This window comes from Rhinatrema bivittatum, chromosome 18, assembly GCF_901001135.1.
Source record: "Rhinatrema bivittatum chromosome 18, aRhiBiv1.1, whole genome shotgun sequence".
Taxonomy (NCBI): Eukaryota; Metazoa; Chordata; class Amphibia; order Gymnophiona; family Rhinatrematidae; genus Rhinatrema; species Rhinatrema bivittatum.
This window is the reverse complement of record NC_042632.1, coordinates 4,575,413-4,588,944: the sequence shown is the minus strand read 5'-3', so window position 1 is coordinate 4,588,944 and position 13,532 is coordinate 4,575,413. Positions and strand designations below refer to the sequence as shown.

At 50.1% G+C, this 13,532-nt stretch overlaps 1 protein-coding gene across 2 annotated transcripts in view; it reads right to left on the bottom strand.

The window, feature by feature from the left end:
• SLC23A1 (solute carrier family 23 member 1) overlaps positions 1-12,409 on the bottom strand; it is an 896,619-nt gene extending 884,210 nt beyond the window's left edge. For both annotated transcript variants that reach the window (XM_029583351.1, XM_029583353.1), the window contains exon 1: positions 12,294-12,409. The gene's annotated coding sequence lies outside the window, so the exon portion shown is untranslated. The remainder of the gene's footprint in view (positions 1-12,293) is intronic.
• Positions 12,410-13,532: the final 1,123 nt, after the last annotated feature.

The following is a 13,532-nucleotide window of genomic DNA, read 5'->3' as shown; positions in this document are numbered from 1 at the left end:
CCCCCGTTGACCTTTTTAAAGTAAATGCAGAATTTTATGCTCCCCTTTGGCTTTGGCACCAACACAATGGGTGAGGTCCAGTTGCTATTAGACTCCTCTATAATCCCCAGCAGGAGCATCTCCTTCACTTTTGTATCAATGACGCAGCGTTTGGCCTTGGGAATTCGATAGGGTCATTGCCGTACCACAACTCCAGAAGGCGTAATGATGTCATGTGGCATCAAGTGGGTATGACCAGGACGGTTCGAGAAGATCTCCTTGTTTTGCTCTACCAACTGCTTTAAATCAGATGTCTGTGCAGTGGACAGCTGCTCTCCAAAAGAAACCTGGGCTCGGTCCACTTCAGGTACAACCTCTGGACCAAACTCTCCCTCTTGTACCACTCAACACTGCTGTACAACCCACTTCGTCAGGAAATTTACGTAGTAGATTTGAGTTTTCTTTTGTTTATTTGGCTGGGCTATTTTGTAATTCAAGGGCACTGTTTTCTCCAATATTTCATAGAATCCTTGCCAATGGGCTAACAACTTGCTTTCCAAAGATGGAAGGAGGAAAAGGTCATGGTCTCCCAGCTGGAATACTCTTTAGACTGTAGGGTGATTGTAATTTCAGGCTTGGGTAGCTTGAGCCTTCTCTAGGCACAGGCGGGCTGCCTCCCCAGCCTTCTTTAGGCGATCCTGTACTCGGAGTACATAGTTAACAAGGTTCTACCCAAGGTTCCTTTCATCTTCAAGTCTCATGAGTTATGTCTAAGATTCCTCTCAGTCTCTTCCCATACAGCAACTCAAAGAGGGAAAACCCCATTGAGCTCTGTGGCACTTCACAGATTGCAAACAGCACATAGGATAGCAATGTATCCCAATTCTTGCCATCTTAATCCACAAATTTCCTCAACATTTGTTTGATGTCTGATTGAAGCACTCAACAAGGCCATTGGACTGTGGATGATACACCAAAGTACGCAGAGTTTTTACCTTGAGCAGGGTGCAGAGATCTTTAATTTCTTTGGACACAAACAGGGTATCCTGATACATCAGGACCTCCTTGGGTAGCCCAGGTTGTGGAAAAAACTCCATTAGAACAGTCACCACCGTCGGGGTATTCATATTCTGTAGTGGTACTGCCTCCAGATATCTTGTGCAATAGTCAAGAATGACAAGGGTGTACTTATTTCCTCAAGTAGATCTCTCTAGTGGCCTTGAAAGAACCATGCCCACTCTTTCAAAAGGGGTCTCAATATTGGGCATTGTTATGAGAGGTGCCACCTGTATACCAACAGGCTTTGTGAGTTGGTAGATAGGGTAGGACCTATTTATGTAGACCCAGCCAATAGAATTGTGCCAATATTTTCTCCCTGGCCTTTTCCTCCCCTAGCTGATCTCCTAGAAGTTGGCTGTGTACAAGTTGCATGATCTTCTGATGATATGGTTTAGGAACTTGGAGTTGTTTTACCAATTCCCCCTCCACATTTCCCTTTGTGACTCAGTAAAGTAGACCCGCTTTTATCACAAAATAAAAAGGAATGGAGTCTGTGTTATGCTCAGGCTTATGGACCCTTGGGCCAACGGGAGGATGGTATACCTTGGAGGAGGATCCGTAGGTTCTCCCGTCGGGTGGTGAGGCAGGACTCGAAGATGTGACCAGCTGACCCTCAGCACTGAAGACAGAGGAGACTGTGAAGGCAGATGATGAGTCGTGACGTCAAAGAACAGAGGTGTGTCTTCGCCACTGGAAGTCCGTGGTCCCCCCAGGAGGATCCCGTAGGGACCCAGACCGCTGGGAATTAGGCAGACCCTTGACAGGTCAAGGAACAAATGGTGCAAGGGCCGACTGGAGCTTCACCCCTGGAAGCCCGCGGTCCCCCTGGGAGGAACCCATAGGGACCTGGGCTGCTGGGACTTAGGCGAGCCCTTGGAGGCGATGGTCAGGAAGAAGTCCAAAGTCAAGTGCCAGAGAGTCGTCGCTTACCAGTCCAAGGTCACACACCAAGGTTTCACCACTTGCCAGTGCGAAGTCACACACCAGAGAATCACTGCTTGCCAGTCCAAAGTCAATACCAGGAATCACTGCTAGCCGATCCGAAGTCAATACCAGGAATCACCTCTAGCCGATCCAAAGTCAAGAACCAGGAACACCAAGACATAACAGGAACGAGGATCCAACGCACAAGGAACTCACCGAAGCAAGCAGACCTGACCAACGAAGGACGTTGCCAAGTCAAGGAATGAGCAGAGGAAGCCTCCTTTTATACTTCCTCTGCTCTGGATCATTGGTAGCAGGTGAGTCTCATTAAAGGGATCAGGTCCCTTTAAATCAGGCAAGGGGGCGCAGCCTCATGCCTAAAGATGGCGGTGGCCATCTTTGATTTCCTCCGTGGAGGAAAAGCTAGCAGAAAGCCGCGAGGGAGGAGCAGGGGGGCTCCCCACCCGGCGGCCAGACCGCAGGCTCGCGCTGGGGCGACGGGGCACCAGCCCCAGGGAATCCTCACAGGTTGCCGCGACGGGTCGCCACCGGAGGAGGTAGGGAGGCTGCGCCCGTGGCCGTCCACGGGCGTGGAACACAACAGTACCTCCCTCTTTAGGGTGCCTTCCCGGAGGCCTTGGTTTAGACGGGTGGTCTCTGTGGAATTGTTCAAGCAAGCCTCGGTCTAGGATGTTGGCCAACTGCTCCCAGGTGTTTTACTCAGGTCCGAACCCCTCCCATGCTAGCAGGTACTCCCATTTCTTCCCATGCTTTCTTATGTCCAAGACCTCGCAGACTTGAAAGGTGAGGTCATCTTCGGAGGCAATAGGTTGGGGAGTCGGAGGCGTGCTGGAGGGCCATGACAACACCAAGGGCTTTAAGAGGGACACATGGAACATGTTGTGTATCTTGAGTGAAGGCGGCAGATGAAGCTGATACGAAACAGCACCAACCTGACGAATGATAGGAAAAGGTCCAATAAAACGCGGGGCCAGTCGCGCTGATGGCAGCTTCAGGCGGATGAACTGAGTAGTTAGCCATACCTTTTGGCCTGGCCTGAACGGAGGGTAAGGCCTTCTTCTCTGATCTGCGTACTTTTTAGCGGCTTGCCTGGCTTGGACCAGTGCACGTCGTGTAGAGATCCACAGGCGGTGTAACTCGTCTGCCGAGAGTTGAGCTATCAGGGACATGACTGAGATGGGAACTGGCAGCGGCAGGCGTGGCTGCTTCCCATACACTATCTGAACCGGCGAGGATCTGGTAGCCGTGGAGACGTGAGAATTAAGCGCGAACTCTGCCCAGGGTAGCAGGCTGGACCAATCATCCTGTTTCTCGTTGACGTAGAGTCGGAGGAATTGTTTTAGCGTCTGGTTTGTCCTCTCCACAAGACCATTAGACTGGGGATGGTACGCCGATGTGTAGTCTAAGGTAACGTCAAACTTTTGACAGAGGGCCCTCCAAAACCTGGCAGTAAATTGAGGTCCTCGATCCGAAAGGATGCTTCTAGGAAGGCCATGCAGCCGAAAGATATGCTGCACGAACAGCTGGGCCAGCTGGGGGGCAGACGGCAACCCTGGGAGTGGCACGAAATGTGCCATTTTACTAAACCGGTCAACGACCACCCATATGACCATATTGCCTCTAGATGGCGGCAGGTCGATCACAAAGTCGGTTGCCACGTGAGTCCAAGGTTCCGCGGGTGCGGGTAAAGGCTGGAGTAAGCCCGGGGTCGAACCAGGGATCCTCTTGTGGCGAGCACTCGCCTGTCCGGACTCCACGTACGCCCGGATATCTTTATTCATCTTCGGCCACCAGTAGTACCGGCGCAGGGTTTGTAATATCCGGGATTGTCCAGGGTGACCGGAACAATGTGAGTCGTGAGCCCATGCCAAGACTTGTCTCCGCAAGCATAGAAACATAGAAATGACGGCAGAAGAAGACCAAATGGCCCATCCAGTCTGCCCAGCAAGCTTCACACACTTTTTTCTCTCATACTTATCTGTTTCTCTTAGCTCTTGGTTCTATTTCCTTTCCACCCCCACCATTAATGTAGAAAGCAGTGATGGAGCTGCATCCAAGTGAATATCTAGCTGATAAGTTAGGGGTAGTAGGGGTAGTAACCGCCGCAATAAGCAAGCTACACCCATGCTTATTTGTTCTACTCAGACTATGTTATACAGCCCTTATTGGTTGTTTATCTTCTCCCCTGCCGTTGAAGCAGGGAGCTATGCTGGATATGCTTGAGGTATCAGTTTATTCTTCTCCCATGCTGTTGAAGCAGAGAGCCATGCTGGATATGCATAGAAATAGAAGTAACAGGCTTATTTGGTTTGGGGTAGTAACCGCCGTAACAAGCCAGCTACTCCCCGCTTTGTGAGTGTGAACCCTTTTTTCTTCTCCCCTGCCGTTGAAGCAGGGAGCTATGCTGGATATGCGTGAAGTATCAGTTTTTTCTTCTCCCCTGCCGTTGAAGCAGAGAACTATGCTGTATATGCATAGAAATAGAAGTAACAGGCTTATTTGGTTTGGGGTAGTAACCGCCGTAACAAGCCAGCTACTCCCCCCTTTGTGAGTGCAGATCCTTTATTCCACATTTCCTCTTGCTGTTGAAGCTAGAACGATGTTGGAGTCACAGTAAGCATGTGTATGTTTATTGAATAAGGGTATTGTCTCCAGGCAGTAGCCATCATTCTGGTGAGTCACCCACTCTTCATTGGCGGCCTCTTGACTTTATGGATCCACAGTGTTTATCCCACGCCCCTTTGAAGTCCTTCACAGTTCTGGTCTTCACCACATCCTCCGGAAGGGCATTCCAGGCATCCACCACCCTCTCCGTGAAGAAATACTTCCTAACATTGGTTCTGAATCTTCCTCCCTGGAGCTTCAAATCGTGACCCCTGGTTCTGCTGATTTTTTTCCTACGGAAAAGGTTTGTCGTTGTCTCTGGATCATTAAAACCTTTCAAGTATCTGAAAGTCTGTATCATATCACCTCTGCTCCTCCTTTCCTCCAGGGTGTACATATTTAGATTCTTCAATCTCTCCTCGTACGTCATCCGATGAAGATCCTCCACCTTCCTGGTCGTCCTTCTCTGTACCGCTTCCATCTTGTCTTTGTCTTTTTGTAGATACGGTCTCCAGAACTGAGCACAGTACTCCAGGTGAGGCCTCACCAAGGACCTGTACAAGGGAATAATCACGCGGCGGAACTAGTGTCTTCCCGGGCGGAATGGTCATAGTAGCCGACAACAGGATACGGAATGGCTCAATTATGAACTGCGGCTCCTCGGACTCTTCCGTGGACTCAAACACCCGTGACAGGGTGTCAGCTTTAACATTCTTCCCGGCCGGTCTGTACCTGAGGATAAAATTGAAGCGGGTGAAGAACAGGGCCCAACGAGCTTGTTGTGGGTTGAGTCGTGCTCGATGCAGGTATTCTAAGTTCTTGTGGTCTGTGAAAACTGTGAACTGGTTTTGAGCCCCCTCCAGCCATGGGCGCCATTCTTCTAAGACCGCCTTGATGGCCAGGAGCTCCTTATCGCCGATGGCATAATTCCGCTCTGCCGGCGAGAACTGACGGGAGAGGAAGGCACAAGGACGTAGCTTATGGCCTTCGGAGGCCTGGCTCAGAACGGCCCCTACTCCCTCCGAGGATGAGTCCACCTCGACGAAAAATGGTCCGGGTGTCTGAGGCACGGATGTTGCATGAATGCCTCCTTGAGGTGACAAAAGGCGGTCTCTGCTCCCGGGGGCCAATTTTTGGGGTCTGCGCCTTTCCGGGTCAGGGCTGTCATCGGGGCAACAATGGACGCATAGTGGGGAATGAAAGACCGGTAATAATTTGTGAAGCCCAGAAACCTTTGGAGTGCCTTTAGTCCAGACGGCTGTGGCCATTCCCGAATGGCCTTTAGCTTTTGCGGATCCATACGGAATCCCTGACTGGAGACTATATATTCCAGGAAGGGAAGAGACTTCTGCTCAAACTGGCACTTTTTGAGCTTCGCATATAATTTATGTTCCCTGAGGCGTAAAACTTGGACGACGTGTCGACGGTGAGCGGCCAGACTGTCGGAGAAAATCAAGATGTCATCTAAGTATACGACCACGCACTGGTACAGGAGGTCATGGAGTATCTCATTCATGGTGTCTGGAACACTGCGGGGGCATTACAGAGCCCGAACGGCATCACCAAATACTCATAGTGGCCATCTCGGGTGTTGAAGGCTGTTTTCCATTCATCACCCTCCTTGATTCGAATGAGGTTGTACGCCCCTCGGAGGTCCAGCTTGGAAAAGATCCTTGCACCTTATAGCCGGTCAAAGAGTTCCGAGATGAGAGGCAGGGGATAACGGTCCTTGACCGTTATAGCATTCAAGCCCCGGTAGTCAATGCAGGAGCGAAGAGTCCATCCTTCTTCCCGACGAAGAAGAACCCTGCCCCTGCGGGGGACTTTGACTTCTGAATGAAGCCCTTCTCCAGGTTCTCTCTGATGTACTCATTCATGGCCTGCGTCTCTGCAGGCGAGAGGGCGTAAGTGCGGCCCCGAGGAGGCTCGGTACCAGGAAGGAGATTGATGGCGCAATCAAAGGAATGATGAGGTGGAAGTATCTCGGCCTTCTCCTTCGAGAACACATCTGCGTACGAGGCATAGGGAACCGGCAAGCCTGGGAGGCTGGTGGAAGCCACGGAACAAGAGACAGGAACCACGGATTGGAGGCAATTGCCGTGACACTTTGGCCCCCAGCGAGACAGCTGCAAAGTCTTCCAGTTAAACTGAGGCTTGTGTTCCTGAAACCAGGGAAGGCCCAGGACAATCGGGTGTATGGAATACTCCAAAACATACAATGGCATCTGCTCCTGATGAAGGATTCCCACTCTCAACGGGACAGGAACCGTGGTGTGTCACGCATTCCGGGAGAGGTTTTCCTTGAATGGAGGAGATGACCAAAGGCGCTGGAAGACGAGCTTGTGGGATCTCCAAGTGTTCCACCAGGCCTTTCATAATGAAATTACCACCGTCGTCGGAGTCCACCAAGGCTAAAGTGTGGAACTCACCGCCGGCAAATGTTAACGCCACTGGTAGCGTTAGTGGAGGTGCAGGAGAAGCAAGGCCCAGGACGAGACCTCCTTCCGGTCCTAGGCCCTGGAGTTTCCCGACCGAATCGGGCATGCCGCTATCTGATGGCCCGCTGCTCCGCAGTAAAAACAGAGTCCCTCCCTTATCCGCCACCGGCGCTCTTGTGGGGAGACTCTTCCGCGGCCCAACTCCATGGGTTCCTCAGCAGGTGCCCGCGGGGCTTCAGATGCACTCTTGGAAGGAGGTGAGGACCTCCTTGCTGCCTTGACTACTGGAAGGTGAAACCTCATCCGACGATCCACTCGATTGGCCAATTCAATCATGCCATTGAGGTCATCTGGAAGTTCCTTCGCCGCTAGCTCATTCTGAAGGCACGAGGCTAATCCTTCCAAGAAGATTCTGTGGAGGCAATCTTCTCTCCAATTCAGTTCTGCGGCCAGGGTGCGGAATTCCATTGCATATTCGGCCACTGTCCGAGTACCCTGTTGCAATCGGAGCAATTCTGAGACCGCAGTGGGTTTGCGGACGGGTTCATCAAAAATCTGCCGGAAAGCAGACAGAAACTGACTCACAGATGAGAGGCCCAGATCAGAGGCCTCCCGTTGAGCAGGGACATAATGTAGCTGGTTTTAACCAGGTCACTGGGAAACTGCGCAGGCAGCAGGGAAAAACGGACCTGGCACTGGCTCGGGAAACCTCGACACAACTTTGCATCTCCAGTGTATCGAGAGGGTGCCGGGAGTTGAGTGGGAATTCCTTGCTCCAGGTTGCCCCTGGCAGCCTGGACGGTGCACGGCTGAGTAGGGCGGCCTCCTTGAGCCCCAGGCAGAGACGGCAGCGTAGGGTTCATGGGCCCTAATGCCTTGAGGCGCTGGGTCAGACCCTGTACCGCAGATACCAGGGCATCGAGGGTCTGTTGCTGATCCTTCAGGCGCTGGGCCATTCTGGGAATGGCCTGGCGGGCAGATACCTCCGCTGGGTCCATGGACTTGGCAATCTGTTATGCTCAGGCTTGTGGACTCTTGGGTCAACGGGAGGATGGTATACCTTAGAGGAAGATCCGTAGGTTCTCCCGTCGGGTGGCGAGGCAGGACTCGAAGATGTGACCAGCTGATCCTCGGCACTGAAGACAGAGGAGACTGTGAAGGCAGATGACGAGTTGTGATGTCAAAGAACAGAGGTATGTCTTCGCCAGAGGTCTAGAACGGGTAGATGTGAATTGGTTATTTACTCTTTCGGATAGTAGAAAGACTAGGGGGCACTCCATGAAGTTAGCATGGGGCACATTTAAAACTATTCGGAGAAAGTTCTTTTTTACTCAACGCACAATTAAACTCTGGAATTTGTTGCCAGAGGATGTGGTTAGTGCAGTTAGTATAGCTGTGTTTAAAAAAGGATTGGATAAGTTCTTGGAGGAGAAGTCCATTACCTGCTATTAAGTTCACTTAGAGAATAGCCACTGCCATTAGCAATGGTAACATGGAATAGACTTAGTTTTTGGGTACTTGCCAGGTTCTTATGGCCTGGATTGGCCACTGTTGGAAACAGGATGCTGGGCTTGATGGACCCTTGGTCTGACCCAGTATGGCATTTTCTTATGTTCTTATGTTCTTAAGTCCGTGGTCCCCCCAGGAGGAGCCCGTAGGGACCCAGACCGCTGGGACTTAGGTGGACCCTTGACAGGTCAAGGAACAGATAAAAAGTGCAAGGGCCGACTGGAGCTTCACCCCTGGAAGCCCGCGGTCCCCCCGGGAGGAGCCCGTAGGGACCCGGGCCACTGGGACTTAGGCGAGCCCTTGGAGGCGATGGTCAGGAAGAAGTCCAAGGTCAAGTGCCAGAGAGTCGTCGCTTACCAGTCCAAGGTCACACACCGAGGGTTCACCACTTGCCAGTCCGAAGTCACACACCAGAGAATCACCGCTTGCCAGTCCAAAGTCAATACCAGGAATCACCGCTAGCCGATCCAAAGTCAAGAACCAGGAACACCAAGACGTAACAGGAACGAAGATCCAACGCACAAGGAACTCACTGAAGCAAGCAGACCTTACCAATGAAGGATGTTGCCAAGTCAAGGAATGAGCAGAGGAAGCCTCCTTTTATACTTCCTCTGCTCTGGATTATTGGTAGCAGGTGAGTCTCATTAAAGGGATCAGGTCCCTTTAAATCAGGCAAGGGGGCGCGGCCTCGCACCTAAAGATGGCGGCTGCCATCTTTGATTTCCTCCGCGGAGGAAAAGCTAGCAGAAAGCCACGAGGGAGGAGCAGGGGGGGCTCCCCACCCGGCGGCCAGACCGCGGGCCCGCGCTGGGGTGACGGGGCACTGGCCCCGGGGAATCCTCACAGGTTGCCACGACGGGTTGCCGCCAGAGGAGGTAGGGGGCTGCGCCCGTGGCCGTCCATGGGCGCGGAACACAACAGTCTGTAAGCTGCACTCCAGGGACTACCTTTCTGTCTACCGTCTGTTTATTCTCTTGGGGCCACTTAAAGGACTCATCCTCCCTCAGGAAAAAAGGCATGATCCGGGGAGCTTCAGGCAGATCCAGAGGCCATGTAAGACATTCTATGTGGTTGGTTGTTCTTCCCTGGGGTTTTTTTTCTGTGTGCCCTTTCTTCCCGCCCCCCCCCCCCCCCCCAAATGATAAGAAAACCACATGAAAATTTTGTGGGGTTTTCCTATCGTTTCGGGGATCCCCCAATACCTGACGGATTAGAAAATATCGTACGATATTTTCATCCGTCAGAAAAATGATTCACATCCCTATTGGATACTATTGTTGGCTCCCATGTATGCTTGCCAAGGTCACTACTCTGTTGAAGTCAATCTGGACTCGCTTTACTAACTCTCTTTGAACAAATGTTTTCACACTCCCAGAGTCCACTAATGTTTGGCTTGTAACACCATCTAGCTCATCCTCAGTCACAAAAGTAGATACTCCCTGGCTGAAGACATCCATGAAATTACAAAAGTGTGGAGCCATGGCATTAATGTCCATGGATTCATCTTCCCTACGGGAACAGTCTCTGGCAAAATGGCCCCTTTCTCCACAGCTGAAACATGGCGATCCAGCTTCAGGTTGCAGTTGAATTGAAAAGTCCGGCTGGACCTGTGCTACAGGTTGTTGGGACTTCTGCCTCTTAGGACTCCATTATCCTCTACCCAAGTTGAGTGGCTTCTCTGGGAACCATGGTGACTCAAGCATAGTCTGGGCCTGATAATAGGCCAACCATTTCTTCCAGTGCCTTTTCAATCATAAGGTTTGAGTGTCAGCAGACCCACTGCCGCATAGGCCATTCTACGCTGTCTAGGAACTGTTCTTGTGAACTGCTTTGGCTACTTCATAAGAACAGATGCAACCACTTCCAAGTGACATCTTTAAGTCTGTGGAATAGGTTCATTGGGTTTTCTCCAGCCTGCAGAACTCCCTGCTGAAATCGTTGCCGGTAGGCTTCTGGGGTGAGTCCTGCTCTCTCTAGAATGGCAGCTTTGACTTCCTAGTATGTTGCCCTTCCTTCTGGATTGGCAGCTTGGAAGGCATCTTGACTACTCCCAGTGAGTAGATTCCCCAGATAGGTAGCCCACCTGTCCTCTCGCCAGGCTGCCATCGAGGAAACCATCAGGATCTTCTGAGGTCATCTTAAGTAGTGTCAGTGACACAAGAGGTTGACTAGTTATAGCAGTTTGCACAGCTTGTGCTATCTGGGTTAGCACCGTATGCTGCTGCATCACCTGTTCTCATAATCGGGTCGATACAGTAAGGGGTAATAGCATGTGGAAAATGCACGGCCAACCCCCCCGAAACTAATAGCACCCGCAACATGCAAATGCATGTTAATGAGCCTATTAATTAGTACCGCACAATCCAGAAAGTAAAATGTGCAGCCAAGCCGCATATTTTAATTTTGGCCGGCACCGGATAAGTGTACAGAAAAGCAGAAAAAACTGCTTTTCTGTACACCCTCCGACTTAATATCATAGTGATCTTAAGTCGGAGGCCCCAAAAATAAAAAATATCTACCCGCGGCCCGTGGGTTGGAAAATGGTCGCTCAATTTTGCCGGCGTCAGTTTTCCGAACCAGTGGCTGTCAGCGGGTTCGACAACCAACACCGGTAAAATTAAGCGTCGGTTGTCAAACCCGCTGACAGCCGTCGCTTCTGTCAATAAGGAGGTGCTAGGGACGCGCTAGTGTCCCTAGCACCTCCTTATTACCATGGGCCCTAATTTGCATACCTTTGCTTAGTGAATCACGCGCCCAGGAGAGTGGCCTGGGTGCGTGTCAGGAGAGCGGGCGCTCACCGGCTCTCCCACATGGTTTAATGTATCGGCCCGTATGCCTGCTGCTGATCAATTTGCATTCACAGGGCATTCTGTAAATGTTACTTCATTGTAGCAAGGACCTGGATCACCTGTTCCATCTTCTCTGCTTACCGAGCTGCCTCCAAACTACGTACCTCTCTGGGGAAAGGCAAGGGGGAGAAAAGCAAAAAAATACTTGCTGGCCTGTCTGGCCCTTACTTACTGCTTGCCCCTAACTCCACAGGTGGGCTAACCCCCTTGGTCTGTTGTGCGAAGACTGGGTGAGTGGAACTAGGAGGCCCCCAGAAAAAAGAAAAAAAAACTCTGCAGGGTTTATTTTCTTCTGCTGCTATGACTGTGGGCTCATCCCTGTGCTTCCCACTTAGGTGAGAGACTCTCACTACTGCCACCATATGTGATAAATTGGCGATAATGGCTTGGGAAACAGCCAGAAGGAATACGGAGGCAGACTCTGGCTGTTTCCTGTATTTGCAATTTATTTACAGTGAAAGAAAAGTCAAACAAACATATGCAACTCACCTTAAGTTCAGGTAGCACACAGTCATAACACATAGCAGGGCTTTGCATAGAAGGAATTCCTGTCTGCTCCCTGGGGCTCTCTACCCCTTTTGGACCCTGCCTTCTTATGCTAGGCTGAAGGGATCCTCCCTGGGTCCAGAATACCTTTCTGGGTTGGGACTTAGACCGGACCAGATAGCTGTGGCCAGACCCTTAAGGTGGTCTCACACAATCATACTCTTACATGCACAAACTCCTGAAATGCATGAAATATGCCCTAAATGCATGCAAGCTATTTCTACCCCCTTCCCTGCCACCCACAGAAATAACAAATGCAAAGTCACTGTGCACAAATGAACATCAACAGTAGTGTGAAAAAAATTGATAAAACTTTTACAGACAGACATTTTTACATGATTTGCATTATTGCCAAATGGATTACCTTTTGGATCCAGCACTTGCAAGTCCTCAGGTTAGTTGTAAGGCTGCAGAAGAGAAGAAGAATGCAGATATTTCAGAATTTCAGAGGACAGGGAGGACTTTAACCACCAAACAAAACCCCTCATGGAGTAAAACTATAACTATTGTTATCTATTACCAATGGTTAAATTGCAGTGTGTTTTTAGATAATATATTAACTATATTCATTTTGTGTGCTATTAAGAAAACAGAGTTGGCACCATTCAGGATAAACCTTAACCTCTTCCCTGCCTACTGACATGCATTGCACATCAGCAACTGGGGCACTGATCCCTACAACTGGAATTCTTCTAAAAAAAAGCTGGACTGGTGGGGGAAAAGGTCATCCTTATACACTGGCGGGAAGCAGCAAAGCCCTCGTTCTGGGTTTGGCGAACCCACTTCCATTGGCTGATGCAAATGGAGAATTTGTCATCAAGAAGCTCACCTAAACATTGATGCTACTTTTTACAGTCATGGGAACCATATTTACAATCACTATCACAAAGAGCCAGGAGCCTGATACTTAATGACTAAGGACTGGGGTACCTTGCCAGTATATTCGCCAATGACAGTTCCTAGATGATGGACATGGAATATTAAGGTTTGGATCTCTTGGGGGAAGGGGGGTGGGCTGGGTCTAAGGGGGTGAGGGAAGGGGCTGGGGAATAGGAGGGGAAGGAACACTGCTTATGTGTAACTCACATTTGTATGTTAGAGGATCCTGGAGGTGCAAAGGAACACTGCACCTTGGATTCCGCTTTATAATTGTGATTGATTTTGGGTGTTCCTCTGTAGCGATAGGGGGGAGAGGGGGGGCGATTATCGTACATGGAAACAAAGTGATCATATGTTTGGTTATATCTGTTGATATGAATACTTTGACAAAGTTTGATAGTTATCTCCTTTTGATAGTTACTTCTGTGCATTTTCCTCTATGTATCACTTAATAAAAACATATTGAACATATATAACACTAATAACACAAGCAGTGACAGTACTGCGTGCCTCAGGGATCTATTCTTGGACCGGTGCTTTTCAATAGATATATAAATGATCTGGAAAGGAATACAATGAGTGAGGTTATCAAATTTGCGAATGTTATAAAATTATTCATAGTTAAATCACAAGAGGACCTAGCAAGACTGGAAGATTGGGCATCCAAATGGCAGATGAAATTTAATGTGGACAAGTGCAAGGTGATGCACATAGGGAAAAATAA